We start from the raw sequence: 395 nt of genomic DNA, 5'->3' as shown, positions 1-395 counted from the left end.
TGATGCTCCCAAGGAGATTGAGTCCCAGTAGGCGTTCACGCCAACAGCAGCTGCTGCAGCAGCTGCAGCAACAGCAGCAGCAGCTGATGCTGCTGCAGCAGAAACATTGAAATATACATAGAGCAGGAGAAGGCAACCATGATGCCTGTCAGTCTCCTGTATAATACTTGATGTTTTATTGATGAAACAAAACTTTTATTTTGTTTCATCAACATGTACAGCTCAGTGTTTAATTTGCTCTTTGTATATTTTTCTCTTTTTCTTTCACTATGTATTACTAAGTATAATTTTATAATATAAAATATTATTATTTTTAATAAAATTACTAAAAAAATATCATCAACACAAACATTTGAGTTGCAAGAAGAATGAAAACAACTTCAGCTGTAACTCTT

Source organism: Eimeria mitis, genomic scaffold, assembly GCF_000499745.2.
Source record: "Eimeria mitis Houghton genomic scaffold, Emh_scaff3923, whole genome shotgun sequence".
Lineage (NCBI taxonomy): Eukaryota > Apicomplexa > Conoidasida > Eucoccidiorida > Eimeriidae > Eimeria > Eimeria mitis.
The sequence above is the reverse complement of the archived record's forward strand: the minus strand, read 5'-3'. Positions refer to the sequence as shown.